Here is a 16,303-nt window from a genome sequence, read left to right on the forward strand (position 1 = left end):
AGCAGAAATGTTACTTGCATTCGCAACTTTCCAATATGATCCATTACGGTATAAAAATAAGTCTCTTGAAATAATGGATCATACATCTTTTATGTCTTTAACTATTCCAGCGTGCATCATGCTGGATCATCCAATTCTGTAATGCTACGGATTGCCGTACCGTTGACAGAGTAACGTCGCCTAAGAAAAGAAGTTGTTAAAATTGCACGACTTACCGATGTGTCGAGCGCCAGAAGGATCGAGCGTAAATTCTGAAACACAAAAGAAGAGAACTTTTAGAACCGTAAGGTAAAAGAGAAGTGGCGGCCTCCCCACCAATCGTTAATCTTCCATGAGAGAAACATTCGTCCCGGCTCACGAGTGTTCGAAACTTGAGACCAAAGCCTCCACCAACCCCCTGGCATACGTATAAGGCATTGGGAATTCCCGCCTGCCCCCTCCCCTTTCTCCGAAGTACCCAGCATTTATCGTTTGAAGAAGACGAATACGATTCAGTCGGGAAATTCTCGTCGAAGCTCTCGGAATGCTGGATATGTTGAAAGCCTCGAAACCTCGGAAGAGGACAAATCCCATCTTATTTGGAAATTTTGTGCGTGTGCGACAGAAAGAGAAAGAAGGAAAATAAAAAGAAAAGAAGCATCGGGATATTGATTAAGAGTGTTATTCTTTTAACGTGACGTTACGTTATAATATAAGGAATATAAAAAAGTGAGTGCTATCAACGTAAAGATTGAATTTATATGTGTCAACGGGGAGATTAAATCTCGTTTTAGATCGCGGGAAATCTGCAGTCGGCAAATTACATTTCATTTTCCTAAAGGAACAATACGTATTGTTGATGGATGCTGATAATAGCTCCATCACGTTCGAAGATTCACGGTGTTTTCACAGCTCGGCAGATTTCGTCGCCATGTGAAAACGACAGATTTTCCTTCGTCATTGATCACAGCCAGCCAAATCGGAAGACAAACGAGGCAAACACGGTCGACAGATCCGGCTGTCGCAGCCACCCTGTTTTGAGCAAAAGAGAGAACGAGAACACAGATTTGGTTCGCCCGCTGGCAATTACAGGCCATGGATTTGCATGAAAAAAAAAAAGCTTTTTTCCGTTAGGCGTTATCTCCTTTTCATCTGTTTCCCCCCCCCCCTCTCTCTCTCTCTCTCTCTCTCTCTCTCTCTCTCTCTCTCTCTCTCTCTCTCTCTCCCTCCCTCTCTCGTTCTCTCATCACTCTTGATATGCAATTTTTGGCACCCCGACAGCTATTTGAACATGAACAGCCATTGTCACTTGCGATAACAATTAAAAAAGTCAAAACAAAAAGGTTAAATACTTTAACAATTCAAAGAAAATGTGTAACAAATATAAAATTTAAAATTACGAATGCTGTAACACTATCAACTATCAATTACCCGTGTGGAAATTCAACCTAGGTTGTAATCAGGGCCAAGTTAGATTTCCTTACTTTTATTGAGGCCCAAGTTAAAACTACCTTGGTCCAATATCGATTTGTCCCGCTTTTTAATCTAGGGCCTACATTGGTTTTCAAACTTGGACCAATATAAAAATTTAGCTTGAGCCAAACTAAAATTGTTTAGTATTATAATAAAATAAAAATTTTATTTTTATTATTTTTATCAACAGTACATACTAAATTTAGGACAAATTTTTATTAATTATTTAAATTAAATTAAATTAAATTTATTTTATTTTATTTTATTTTATTTTATTTTATTTTATTTTATTTTATTTTAATTTTAATTTTAATTTTAATTTTAATTTTAATTTTAATTTTATTTTATTTTATTTTATTTTATTTTATTTTAATCTCGCTGTAATCTCGGGCAAACCTAACTGTGAGTCTTGGGGGGAAAAAGTTGTAAATTTAAACCAGGCCCAATTCAGGCAAGCTCAAATTCAAATATGCTAAATAGACCCTGAATAGGCCCTGAATAGGTTTCAGTCCAAAAAGCCTTTATTTTGGATGCCTAAGTAACGCTCGTATGGGGCCAATATTAAATAGGGCATGCCTAGATGAATTTCCACACGGGTATTGACAATGTTTTGTGCCAGATTTAAGATATTGAGAAAAATAGCTCTCAGACATAGATACATATAATTAATTTTAAGCTTCTTATTCCTTTGCATCATCATCAATGTAGCTTAACTTCAAACTTGGTTTAACTCATTTTCTATATTTTTCTAATTTTACAAATTAGAAAAATAATTTAATAAAAACAAGTTCCTTTAATGTGCATCGCAAAATCAAAAAGAAAATGCGTGCAATTCAATTAAAACGGCTTCCTACTTTTCAACAAAATAGACATTCTGTTTCGTCAAATCACTTTATTTCATTTACTTTTCGTATAAACATACTGATTCAATTGTACAGAAGTAATTCATTAATTACTGGAAAAAACGGTTCTTGTGAGAAATGTATTATTAAAGTGTGCATTGGAAGCGATAGCAAATGGCATCGTAACAACCTGCAGCGCTGTTAAAGAGCGTGTATTCGATACATTAGATCGCAAACAAAGCTTGACTCGGTTGAATTCCACTTCGATGGCAGATAACACGCGAAGCGCAGTTCACAAGAGTGTACAGTTTACACCTTAAACGATGCCGCTCTCCCACGCCCACATACACATCATTAGGTCTACAAAGCGACCACATAGAGAATTTTCCAAAATTAAAGCGCGTTATTATCGGGAGCGCGCTCTCACGTGTGAACGGACGCGCGCGCGGGTCTGATTTCACGGGCCCGTAGCTTCGGTATCGCGCAAAAGTGTCCGAAAAGTGTGTACAGGCTGACACACATACAACCATCCAGGAAAATATCACGGCACTTCCGCGTTCCTTCTTTTTCAAAGGGTTCCCCATGGGTTTCGTGTAGAAAGAAACCATGAATGTATGTATTTTCGACCCCGCTTCCGAATATTTTTTCCCGCAAAAAATTAGATTAAAAAGAATAAAAATAAATTGTGTTAGTTGAAATGGAAATTAAATAGCATGCTAAAAGTAAATAATAAAGTTCTATGAATGTCTATCAATGGCTATATACATACGTAGAAGGTTGATTAAAATTTTACAAAATCAACGTCGAATATTTAACTTTGATAACGATCTTGATTTATTTCATCTATTTGATCGGGCTAAAGAGTACCGCTAAAAATATAGCAAGTATATTAAGCGCGAGTAAAATTATCGGGTATACGTGAAATTTGAATAAAGGCGAGAAACTGAATTTTCCGACTCAATTGAAAATTACGAGTGACAATGTCAATGTTAGTTACAGCGACTCAGTGTCAATGTCAGTCTGTGTAACTCAACGTCAGTATCAATTACTATGAAATCCAAGATAGCGCTTTGCTATTTCGACTGGTTGAATTACGTATAAGGATTGACTTCATATAATTCTTGCAAATTTCATTAATTTACATTCAACGTATTTAATTAACTTTTCTCAACCTAAAACAACTCTATAAGCAATTTTATTCTTTATGACATTTCAAAACTTTATTATCATTTTAAATAGATAGAGAAAAAGAAAAAATTACATCTTATATTACTTAAAAAATCATTTTTTTATGTATTATTAACATCAATATTTCTCACACATTGAAATGATAACTCAAGACTATTATAAATAAAAGAAATAGGTTTTTTGATATAGTCGAGAAATAAAAATAATAATATAAAATAAAATATATTTAGTGATGATTTCATTTTATTTGGAATAAATATTAGGAATCTAGTTGATAGCACAAATAAGAGTTGAATCTGTATCACTGTATTGAACAAATTTATATGTTAACTTCGTTTTCTGTTGCCTTTGGAGATCCATGCACTTTGCTATGTGTAGTGTAAAATAGTACTCTGGTGCAGGTGCATAACGTATGAAACAAATTGCAGTACATGTAGTAAAACCTGCATTTAAACACGCGAATGCGCGCACATATGCGCATTCACAGACGCATATATCTGGTGCAATCCGCGATTTATTACAGACAGTATAATATGTATTTTTTGTTCAATCTACAGTAGTTGTACGTAAAATATATATACTTATAAGAAAGACAGATATTAGTAGTTCATTAATGTTTAGACATCTAATTAATCTGTAGACGTAAGTAATTTCAAACAATAAGAATTGACATTAAAACGATATTAGAAGATCTTACAACGAAGAATACTCCGCTCAAAATGAAACTTGATTAAACTTGGGGGTGTGCTGTTCGACGACTATCTCTTTACTCGGATATAACCCTAGAACAGGAGATCTAATTAGGAATATATATATATGTATATATATATATATAAGAACCGTCGTCACGTGTCTGTCTATATTACCATGTCGCGTTTTACAGACCCAAGATTTCATTTCGCACTCAGACTTTACGTTTAGGCGAATTGTTAATTCACACACGGATTCGTTAAACTTTATTACTCGGAACCTCCCTTACGTTTCATTCCGAGAAATGAAACTACGGACGACAGCATAATTTTGTTTTAACTCTGCATATCAGCAAAATTTATTCGGCAAATATTATCCTGTATGAAAAGTGTGGCATTTACAGCTGACAAAACTGATAGTGAAAAAAAGATCGGATGAGATCTGCCAAGTTACTTTCTGCTATGAAGTAAAATCGCACGAATCGAAATGGATGTTCATGATACTCCCGGCGATATATCTGGTAACCGCGTCTAGCCGCTGTCACCTGTCGTCTCGACTTTTGATGTTCAGGCAAGATAAGGGGCAACCGGCAGCAGCACAACATTCCAAAACCGGATAACTCCGCGATAAATTGACACATACAATATTTTTCAAGTGAAAATAGATTAGTGTCAGTTTTGTCACATTTCAACTTAAAACTTAACTTTTAGTTTCATATAATAACGTTATTTCCTTGCAATAGAGTAAATAACAACTCTCAGATAAAATGAAAAAAAAAAATGTAAATATTATTCGAAAGTATTAAAAAATTAATCTTAGTAATTCGTAATCATATAAAAAGTAACAAATTTAAATTAATATATTCAACTTTTATTAATATTAATTTTTTATTTATATTAATGTTTTACTTTTTCTTTTAATTAATTTAAAGTAAAATTTTAGATATTTTACAATTACGAAGTCACAGTAGCAAATAATTTCTGCTGCATATAACGGCATAAACAAAATAGAGAGGAGACTTTGAGTTAACATAGATTGACAAACACTAACATCTCCTTTCATGACATTTCTATCGATTTTGCAATTATGGGAACAATTGTACATACGTTTCCTATAAAATGTCAACTACATTCTTAAAAATATTAAAGTTATTGTCAATGAAATTTATGTTTAGTTATAAGATTTGACGGATACACAAGGTAAATACAAGGAATATTACAAGAAGTAATTTGGCTATGAAAATACAGTGTATTATTTGACATGCCTCCATGTCTAGAATTACATGCCAAATTTAGAACGTCCGCAATTAGAAACACTATTTTCCAGAGCGATGCGATCGAATACGAGGCGGTCAGAATTGTTTGTACGACTTCCCCTCGAAGTCGAGGCGGGTTTGCATCGCTCTTTACAACATCCGGCTGGAAACATATGTATGAGCAGGACGGATCGATGAGACATGAATTGACTCATCTGAACTAAAAAAATCCTAGTTAATTGCAATGTATTTACCTGGTGACGCAAAAAACAAAATGTATCCGTTAAACCGATAACATTAAATAATACATGTAATTAACATTAGTCAAGTATTACTTACACATAGCAATCGAAATTAATAGAATAAATTTTCATATTATAATTTCTTGATCGTTGATAACTGCAACAGCTTCTTCCATAATTTACATATTTAACAAGATATGTCTTTAAAATTAGATAATAGTGTCTCATACTCGAGAAGATCGTAGTTGCTATTAGTGTAACGTCGCCGGAAATTCAAGAAACGTGACCACGAATGGCACACTATGTCAATGGAACATGCGACAATACTTCGCCCGGCTGGACATCTCATCAACCAAACTGTCAATGCGATGAAGCACTTCGGTCATCGTATCCCGGACGAATCATAGCCGAAGAGAGACAATCAATGCCGCGATTGTTGCCATTAATCCGAATCAATACGAATAGGGTGCGAGCTCGATCTCGGCTGTACTTCTCCACGTGGAAAATCCACGCTGTAAATGTACTCAATCCTCTGCCGGAGTCTTTCTGAGAGGAGAGGCACGCGGAAGACGGTATATCGGAAGAGGAACGTGGTGGCGGTGGCGGCGGCGGCGGAGAAACGAGTCGATGGAAAAGGCGAAGTCTCCGTTTAATCCGTCGCAATCGAAGAGTCCTCCGCGTTTCCACCGAGTCGTCTCCGCCGCGTCGCCTTCCTTTTCACTCGCTTATTCGCTACGCTTCGTACGCTCCTCCCGCTCTCGGCGTCGCGCTGGTAATCCCGGATAAAATCCCAAAGTGATTGCCTCGCTTTTTCCGCGGCACAGCCGAAGGATAGAAACGGTCGGTTCTCTTCCTGCGCGCGGGATACGTACGTAGGCAACGAGGCGGCTGAATTGCAAAGTCTCCAAGTATTCGCGCCGGGCGAAAATCTCGGCGAGGACTGGACGGACGTCTGGTAATCCGCATCGAAGAGCAAATCAAACAGAATCGCGAGCAGCAGACTATCGTGAATAGATTCGCGGCGACGAAAAAGGAGAGAGAGAGAGAGAGAGAGAGAGAAAGAAATTTAAAAAATGTTGGGATATTCGGCGGATAAAAGGGGAGCGGCTTGTAATATCTCTTCCTTGGCAATTTCGTCTGACTCGCTTTTCATACGTAAAACGACGCGTATCAACCTTTCGCGCTTTCGCGGGGACGAACTGTTTGATCGCCAACGTAGTCGACGTTTATAGGGATGAGAGAAATAAAATGATCTCCGCATGGTGGACAGAGAAAATATTTCTATTGCACGGAAATGGATTCTGCGTGCCGTGTAAATCGAACAATAAAGCGAACGATGGCGCGGCAATGTGTATGGAATAAACGTTATCCGCAAAATGCGCTTTGCGTCAAACAATCGGCGTGCGTGCCCGCATTCCGCCAGGCGAGAAAGAGCCGCGCGCTACCGACATCGACGCTGCGTGTCGCGCCGTTGCCTCCGCTGTTTCGCATCACTACTAATCCGACTTGCGCATAAAATCCAAACGACGTTTAAATCGAGTTGACACTATCCTCTCGGTCTGGCTTAAATGCCCGGCTCGCGTATCTCGCGTTAAGTAAGCGGCGCATCGTCAACGATGTGCATTCAGCCGTAAATTACTGAAAATGGGAGCGAGACGTACCGCCCACGACGGCCGGTCAACGCGCCGTGGTTTAAAAGGCTCCTGAGATTTCAATGCGGCATAGAGTAAGCGTTGGAAACGTTGGCACATTTCACATAAGCGCGCGTCCTTACACGAGCCCACGCACAATAGCCTCGCGCACACGCACGTGTGTTCATTCATCCGCGCTCTCACGTATGTATAATAATATATGATATATGAAGATCGTACGCGCTGAGATCTATGTGGAGCTGGTCGGTGCTGGTTATATACAAATACATCCCTACGCTAAAAAAAAAAAGAGGAATTGCATGACATTTTACTCCGTACCGTAGATTGACACTTCGGGATAAATACAGTCATTTCGATATTATTCTAGTCACAGTGTCAATCTGTGATTTATACCGTTATTTATATGCGTGAAACAATAAATAATGATGAATAAACGTACTCTCTAAATCGTATAATCAGTGGATATTCACTGATTCGCAGTGGCATACTTATAACTGTGATAATCAGTGAATATTCACTGTCTTTCAGTCTATTCACTTCTGATTTAGTGTATAGTCACTGAAAGATCAATGTATTTATTTCATTGATAATCAGTAAATGATTATAAGTATATCACTGAAAGTCAATACATTTCCACTAATTTTGTCAAGTTTTCACTGATTGTGATTTAAAAAGTAAAATAATGGAAACATAAAACGAATATTTCAATACCGTTATTTGAAATTCGGACAAAAAGATTGCTGGAATGTGACAAAATGCTTGTCATTATGACACTGTGCAATATCTCGCCTGGTATCAATGAAAGCTGAAGCTAGCTAGTTAATAATGTGGTGGATTAATTGTTATCCTACACGAGAGCAGATGTGAAACAGATGTTTCCGTATTGTCCCAATTAAAGCTTGATGGTTCAGAGAGTGTAACGGAAGACTAATTGTCTTAAATAAATAAAACATTACAATTAGAACAATAAGCGAGTTGTTTACTTGGAGCCAACGCACGAATCTCCTTTCAGACGAATTAATTTGATATTACAGTAAAATTAAATTCTACATCTAAAATTAAATATTTATATGAGACATGCATAACAGTCATGAAACTTGCATGTTCCGCACAGCGCACGTATTAGCAGCAAAGATGCAATTTTAAGTCGACCGGCATTTCGTGATTCTCAACTGACGAGATAATAGATTAAATGAGGTACGTCGAAGGAATTATGATCGGATGCAAGGCAAGAAGGGAACGATAACAATGGACGGAGTTGACGACGCCGTTTTTCGACCACTTTCACAGATTTACGTAATCGGCTTCCGCCTCTTCCGACCGCGGTGAAAACCATCACAGCTTTTCTCAGCCTAATGAAAAGATCTTTGTCACCCAAGAAAGAGAGAGAGAGAGAGAGAGAGAGAGCGAGAGAGAGAGAGAAATTAATATATTTTCATTCAGAGTCATATCAAATAACAAAAAAATCAAAGTTAGAACTTGTATAAAATTAAGGAAATTTTTTCCTTGAGATTATAAATTTAATATCAAAATATTTGCTGATTGGATAGATAATTGCATATTTACTGCATAAAGGAAAGTAAGTATCAATTTCCAATCAATGTAAGATTCAATCTTTGACTAGAAAAGACTTCTAATATTTTCCGCTATTAAAATAAAGTCAAAGTTTTCTTTTCAAGTACATGTTTTAATGCTTGGTTGTAAAAAAAGTATTCATAAGTACACTGTATTCTATAAAAGTATAAAACATAGAACATTAAAAGAAATCTTTTTTAAATTTAAATTTGGAATTTCAAAGATTTGTTAGAATCTCTCGTTTAACATCTGTCGAAACATGTATTGAAGTAAATTCTCAAACACCATTGTATGAAAATCAGTTATCGTTAATGACTTTTAGGGATGTCCGTGTATCCGATCACATATCACGATTCCCTATGTCGCGTGCATATGAATAACAACAGATTGCCATCTAATCGTCGCCCCTAATTTCGAGGCAGGCTTCGTTCCGCAAGATGCGTTTCTGCACGGCCGGCATAACGCGCCGATTCCCAAAAATCGTTGCATATATGCATGAAAAATTGCGCGTATGCGCGCTCAGCGAGACCGATCGACGGCACTGATCTCCGACGGTACGATCGGCTGCTCCGGCGTGTTTATGTGCACGACCGGAAGTGATCGCTCGTCGGCGAGATAACGATAATCAAGCAGACGCAACAAGAGCGCGTCGTGTTCTTAAATAAAATTGCACGTCCTGCCGTGCACATAAACTTACACAGCGAAAAGCCTAGATGAAACGGATAAAGGAAAGGGGGAGCGATGGAATTGTCGTATTAAATCCTATATATACTGCCTCTTTAATTTTCTGCTTTCTTTACTTTAACCTGTCCCTTCTTGTCTCGGCCAACTTATGATCTTGATGACACGCGTGGACTTGCATAACCTGAACGGATGATATCTCTCACCGATTATAAAGTATATTTTAAGAATGAGATTGCTATTCGATGATACGCTTTTTCTTAACGAGAAGTACAACGTAGATTATAGATTATTTCTTAATAATTAAGAATTTCATTTTGTTTTAATTAACTAAAAGTCTCTTAAAACATCTCTTAAAATAATATTATAATAAATATTATAATAAAGAATTGAATTAAGTCCTTAAATTACATACATCTTAATTTTTACAATACTATTTTTCATACTCAAAATTAACTCTTGTATTCTATAAATATCGCTATTGCAAACAACTTTATATGATGGTATAATTAGAATGTTTTATAAGAACATTCAGAATTATCAATATGTATCAATATGTCACTCATATCAAAGTTATCATTAATCATTCATTATGTATCAACATAAAATACAATACGATTTGTCGTCCCAACATGGCGCATTAACAAAGTGAGAGAGAGAGAGAGAGAGAGAGAGAGAGAGAGAAATAAGGGCATCAAAAACGAAAGGATGGAGAAACAGGAAATGACTAGATGAGTAGCATGAGCGGTTATCGTATAACACCAAGCTCGTATCTTATCCACCCGAGCTTGCCTCCTCGCAATTGCAATCTCATGCACGCCGCGGCTCGCGCGGCTCACCAACGCATGATTAACGCAGAGTCGCCACGGATAATTCTGTTTGCAAGTTAAATGAGAAACAGCCCCTTTTTCCATACGAGGCACGAGGAGAGGAGAGAAAGGTGAAAATCGCGAAAAGGGAAAATACGTATACGACAAAGGGCGGAATGGAGTAATAAACAAAAATTAACGGAAGGGCGTTGCTGTAATGTGTATAGTGGCAAAGGATGCGTTAATAGAACGATCATAGCGTCTCAATTTGCATTAAAAATATATAACCGAATATGTGATATGAGACTGAGATAAAAATTCGCAAGATAACAGTTAATGAGAAAAGTAGCGACGTAGAGAGACGCTGAAGGGGTTTACCGTCAACGGTACCACGATCGCTTACGACGGGGTCAGGAGCCTCTATCGCTCGTAATTCGTTTCCTTCGTAGGGATTTTGGTAGAACCATAATAAACTTGTTGCTGGCGAAACGAATTTGCGTTAGAAGACCGAGCGGCGAGATCGAGCCGAAAGAAAAGCAGAAAAACGACGAGAAACAACGTAATGCGGGTAATAGCGTATTCAAAGCGGGGTGGGTAAAGCAACCGAGGCCGCACTTAAATCATTGCTCACGTACATACACATATATCCGTGCACCGATAGCAGCTAGTGAAGGTACATGGAGCATCTTTTGTGCGGAGATAATGAGAAGGATTCAATTAGTCTGCGGCTGGCACTTAATGTTCCCCTCCCAATTATAGTTTGAGCACGAAGTGACGTGAACGCACCAATAAAATGTAAAGTGTAGAAAAGAGTTTGCGTTGCTTAGATGAATCATATTAAAATCACAAAAAATACATGTAACGATTCTACAAAAGGTACTCTCGAATATTTCAACTAAGACTCTTTTACTTTAATTAATTATTGACAAAATTATCGTTCTCATAAAGTTTAACATATTTTAATATAGAACTTTACTGTGTATCACTTTTTTAATAAAAAAATAACTTATTAGAAAAAATAAATTGAAATAAACTTCTAATAATTGTAAACTTTTAATTAAAGCAAAATCTTTGAAGTTCTTCCAGTTCTTATTTCGCTGTAGAATGCGCCAGACAAAATTTAATGACCTATGGCTGACGTTGCCCGTAAATTACGAAACGTACGACCAACGGAATATGCGCTGCTCGTTTGTCGCACGTGCTGTCCTGGTAGAAATTATGGCTTCAGAAAATAGTAAGTTCCGAGACGTCGGTAGAAATACGACCACCGACCATTAAATAATTGATTAAAAAAACAATTTTTGTTGCCTGTGGTCATGGCAATAACGATATTTATAAATATACGTAAAATTCTATTGTGAAAAGCATACTTTTACTAGTAAATAATAAACAATAAATTATAAAGGGAAACCATTTTTAAGAAATACTTATTTTTACGAAATACTTATTTATTGTATATATATATATATATATATATATATATATATATATATACACTATATATATTCGGTGCTAAAAGAGTTAATTTTTATTTAATAACTACATGATTCACATTTTATTATTTCTACATTTAATTTTAATCTAACTTTATAATCTCGAAATTTGATGCTTCCAAATTCCGACGACGATCTTGAAAAGTTAAAAGATTGTGCGAGAGTTTGAAATGTCTTCAACAGCTCTACAAAAGAGCGACAAAATTCCTTAGTGTCACGCGGTAAAGTGCGTGCAATCACGCGTGGCTCTCAGTTAGTTCGATCGCCGGAATTTAATTATGGGAGGACCGGATAAAGGCCGACGGATAGCCCTCCGATGACATTAGCTGTAGGCTATGCGATCTCATATCGTCAAACCGACCCACCGTACTGACATTCTGTATGCACAGTAAAGCACTAAAATCTCTTTTTCAATGTCTTTTTTTTCCTGTGACACAAGCAAAAATACGATATTGCCTCGTGAACCAATGCTTGCGACTGTTATCAAATATCTTTCAAAGTGCAATAAAAGTGATATTATCGCGTGTCCAACGTAGAAAAAATTAAGAGAGTGCAAGTGAGTAGATTCTAGCAAATGAACTTCAATAATTTAAAATTTATACTTCAATTTCTCTCTTTAATAATAAACCTTTTGTAATAAGAGAAGGAAATTTAAAAAAATAATAATAATATATATTCTCTGTTTCCAAACATGGCATAATTTCAAAGTATTCATGAAAATTAACAAAAAAATTTACAATTATCTCTCAAATTTTAATAGTAAAACTTTAATATTATTTCATTCAAAGTTACATCTTACTAATCGCAATGTACTGCAATAATATGAAAGTTTCTCTCTTTTAAATCTGTCTTAGTAAAATTAATATTAAATTTAATTAGATCTAATTAAAAACAACCGATTAACTAAATATATAATAATATAACCGATTTTAATTAAAAATCTTTCTTCATTGACATATGTTGTCAATTGACATTGGAACAATTCAGATTAGTAATCACAAACATCGGGTTTTAAAATAATTTTTACTACTTAGGGTCGGTTGTTCCAACTTCTTGGTAAACTTACCTATCAGATAAATATATGTTCGTCTTTATTTATTTCAGAAAAGAAATGAAGATAGACACATGCTTACCTGGTAGGTAAATTTACCAAGAAGTTGAAACAACCGGCCCTTAGATGAATAAATGTGGGACAACAAAAAAGAATGTTAATTAATGACCAAAAAACCAAGATCTATATACTTTCGACCTCCTAAATTTTCAAAAGAAACAATCCAATGTTTATATTTAAAAAACCGCAGGTGTCGATTGCGCGGTTGCCATTTATATTACGTGTTCGTGTGTTCGTGCTATCGTATGTTGCATTTTTGGGGGATTTACTTCTTCCCTTGTTTTGCTTCGCATTTTGCTTTCGTTTTGGCAAAATACCAGAGTGCGTCAACAGTTTGCCTTTGACGCGCACCAGTCGAAAACACAGTTTCTCATAATTTCATAATCCAGTAGACTGAATGCGGACGAGATCTGATTGAACGTGATGTAGAATACAATAATATTGAGATATTACAAGTCAACATGGAATGATATACGGTGTACATATGTGTTCTATTTTCTATTCTTTAATTTATTGTTCGCTGAAATAAATATATGTTTAATCTCATTAAATAAGTTAATGCAAATTAATAAAAGATTAAGACCAGCAAATTAAAACTACACGCAGAACACAAGAATTTTTTTACTCATTCTAACTTTTTAACTGCTTTTGACTTTTACCCGGTTAATTTTTTTTAACATTTTTTATCTTCTGCACGTATAAAATGTTGCTAGACAATCACATGTACTAGTTCTCTCTCTCTCTCTCTCTCTCTCTCTCTCTCTCTCTCTCTCTCTCTCTCTCTCTCTGTCTGTCTGTCTGTCTGTCTGTCTGCCTGTCTCTCCTTTCTGACAGCGGTTAAACTGCCATACTAAATTTTTTGTTGCTGCGTCAGCGGCCAATGGAGAATATTTCGCCCGCAGATGATGCATGAGGTTATTAACGCCACAGGCGCCTCCACCTCGCAAACTTTCACGGGATCACAAAGTTCAAGAAGCTTTTTCCGGTTCTTACATCTAACTTTTTTAAGTCTACCTCATGCCATGCGATTTACAAGGAAAGTGTGACACGAAGGTAAACTGTGAATGCTATTTTTGTAAACTGCTTTGCATTTTTATAACACTGTCCTTTTCGATGTTTCAATAACATTACATTGTCGTAGAAATTAATTTTACCTTGACAATGTTGATTAATATTTTATCCACGTATCGTAATTTATAATTCAATTAATATCAACTATGTCACGTCGTTCAAAAATTTTGAGAAGTTTTTTCATTTAATATGTAAAAGAGGGCCAAAGAAGATTTTATTTTTATATTCTTTATCGTTACATATACGCATACAATCTATTTTTGAAAAAATTTTAAAAGAAAATAGTAATAATTACTCACTGGATATGATGCGCCTTTTATGATTGGAGATGCAATATTCTTCCGATACCTGCAATTAAAATCCAGATCAATTATATATTTAAATGAATTAAGGATAAAAATAAATATTTAGTTAATAAATTATATCAGAATGGTAAATTATAAAGCATAATCCATGAAACGCAGCAATTTTGATGGTAGCAATTCTGATTCATAAGGATTAAAGTTAACACATCAGAAAAGCTCTTTGCGTAATTTAATCAATCTCATTAAACCACGGCGAGCATTTAGATTCAGATTGAATGAACAATATGCAATATGCTCACACATCTATAAATGTGTGTGTGTGTGGGGGGGGGATCAGCCAGTCGACTTGTAAACTGATAATCAGACTACCAATATCTGTTATTAGTCTGCATATATTCGTATTGCTCGATAAGATCTAGCAAGAACATATATTTAACACAATATCAAATAAATACATTTATTCACTCATTCTTTCACGTAACCACGCGATCTGGATATGTGTAAAATACATAATATCTTTTTCTGACAAATATATTGTTTTTTTAAAAAAGTTCTATCTCATATTAAAATTGTTCTTAACTGAAAAAGAGACAAATGTTAAAACTTGCTGTATAATTTATATAATCACGAGTACTATTCACTCGACTGCTTTGTTACACACCGCAGCCGACTATCGAATAATCCCTTCAAAGAGATTCGAACGTTCGGCGCGCTCGTATTGGTGGTTAGATTAGGTAGAGAATTTCGCAGAATTTCGCAAAGCGGCAGAAAGTTTGCACAATGGCAAAACCGGTCTTAAATGCAGCTTCGAACTTGCATCGTCGTGACGTTTAAGAGCAGTATGCTTTGAGAAGTGCACAATATAATAATAATGAGTCACTTTGCGCGGCGCACGTTGACGCGATACGTGTCACTTGTACGTAATTAAATACGGGCGTATCAAGTTAAGAGTAAGTCAGGTGTGAACACGCACGCAAATACATAGAAACGAACGCGGAGAGAAGCGTAGAAGACTGAAAATCGAGGAAGGTACTCCTGTACCGTGCGAGATGCTGTCGGTTTTGCGGTTTCGCTTCTCAGTCGTGGCAGCTGCCAATCCAGAGACACCAGTCGTTTTTCGAAAGACATTTTAATGAGATTACACCTGTTGTGGTTTTCTCAAATTTCGAAACGCGCACGAGGCGCGACGTTCCATTTTCGGCAAGCGTTAACATTACACATGTTGTAATTGCACTCCAGTAATGTTACCGTCTGCTAAAAAAAATGTCTCCTCTATTTACGGTTCTCATTTATTCCGTGCTACGAGATACTGTATTTCGTGTAGCTTAAAAAAATATTACAAAATATATGAAAATTATGACAAAAATTTAAAAAATATAAATAAACTGTTAAAACTGGTATTCAAAAATACCAAAAACATACAGATGTGTGCATATTTATTTTATGCTTGAATTATTATATATCTCTTGTAACTTTGCATATTTATATGAAACAAATATCAAAATAAAAGATATAAATAAAAAGAATATATTTTATTCACAATCTGGCATTTTAATGTAACGTTATATGTATATTAAAACTAATTTTCTAATTAATTATTACATTCCATTAGACTGGATCCACTAATTTAATAATCGAAGTTAATTACTTCTCAGTTCTCTGCACGTGTGATTCACGTGAAACTAATCGGAATTCCTGAAGGGTTTCATGGCCTGGATGGCTAAATCAATGGAATTCGTCCCAAGATATTGACCTTCTTAGACATATATTGAACTGCTCAGAGGTTGGAATACAATTTCTGAGATTAGCTCCTAGACATATGAATTTACTTCTTTTGATTAAAAAACATATGATATGGAATAACAGCTTATAAATCAGAATATGTATAAATCGTGTATCATTTTTCCATTAACCACAATAATTAAATAATTAAATAA

The 16,303-nt window shown here is 35.7% G+C and overlaps 1 protein-coding gene and 1 long non-coding RNA gene across 6 annotated transcripts in view; one reads left to right on the forward strand and one right to left on the reverse strand.

Moving 5' to 3' along the window:
- Positions 1-16,303, reverse strand: part of LOC105837171 (protein tincar) — a 121,239-nt gene that overhangs the window by 83,593 nt on the left and 21,343 nt on the right. For all 5 annotated transcript variants that reach the window (XM_012681720.3, XM_012681719.3, XM_012681721.3 and 2 more), the window contains exons 2-3: positions 14,361-14,409; positions 216-251 (exon numbers count right to left, since the gene is read on the reverse strand). The gene's annotated coding sequence lies outside the window, so the exon portion shown is untranslated. The remainder of the gene's footprint in view (positions 1-215; positions 252-14,360; positions 14,410-16,303) is intronic.
- Positions 265-1,098, forward strand: LOC118648910. Its single transcript, XR_004965500.1, has 2 exons — positions 265-708; positions 774-1,098. It is a non-coding gene; the product is annotated as an uncharacterized LOC118648910 (long non-coding RNA).

Source organism: Monomorium pharaonis, chromosome 1 (genome assembly GCF_013373865.1).
Source record: "Monomorium pharaonis isolate MP-MQ-018 chromosome 1, ASM1337386v2, whole genome shotgun sequence".
Lineage (NCBI taxonomy): Eukaryota > Metazoa > Arthropoda > Insecta > Hymenoptera > Formicidae > Monomorium > Monomorium pharaonis.